Below are 853 nucleotides of genomic sequence, written 5' to 3'. Positions count from 1 at the left end.
TGATAAATCTCACTGGGTAAAACATCAGCTAGTTATCTGTTAATGGAATAATTTATTTCCTTCATAAGATGGTAGGAAATTCTTGATCTCAAGATTGAATAAAAATAAATCAAAACACTAATTACCTACATAAAACAAATGAAAAATGTAAAACATTTGGATGGGACTCTCAAAAATACTCCACAAAAGGCAACTCTTCACTATCACAACATGAACTAATAATTTGGGATGAGGATCCCCTGAGAGGGAAATATATTCTGTGGATTTTCTAGTCCTTTTTAAATATAAGAGAGATTTTTAGTGTTTTGCTCCCTGCGGTATGTTTAAGTGGTTCCCCTGGGTACCTTCCCTTGCTGTCACATTAGAATGGGAAATGGGAGTTAAGAATGAATATATTTGCCTCATCTGTGCTCTCTCTGGAAAGTTCTGTGTCTCCCACAAGGCTTTCTTGCATTGCTTCTGACAGTACTGGAAGGCCAATTAATTTTTTCCCATCAGTTCCCTGCCCTCATTATTTGATTGCTATGCTGTGCCTTTCTACAGAGCTGCGGCAACACCACCATCATGACTGTGATTGGTATCACCATTACAGAGCAACATGGCTGAGGCTAGCCCGGGCCTTCCTCTTACCTCATTTTTAATAGGCAAGGAGCAGGTAAAATAACAAGTATCTTGTCAACTAGCAAGGTAACAAAGATCTTACAGGAACCGTACAACTATTTAAAAAGAATACAAGACTACATGTCTCAAAGTGTGCTATCTAGTGGGTTGTTATCCAGCTACAGTCCTCCGGACTCAGCTCCGGGGGAAGATCTGTCTGGGTTGTTAGGTGCCTCCACTCATTTTGTGTTGA

Source organism: Canis lupus, chromosome 5 (assembly GCF_003254725.2).
Source record: "Canis lupus dingo isolate Sandy chromosome 5, ASM325472v2, whole genome shotgun sequence".
Classification (NCBI taxonomy): domain Eukaryota; kingdom Metazoa; phylum Chordata; class Mammalia; order Carnivora; family Canidae; genus Canis; species Canis lupus.
This window is presented reverse-complemented; position numbering follows the sequence as displayed.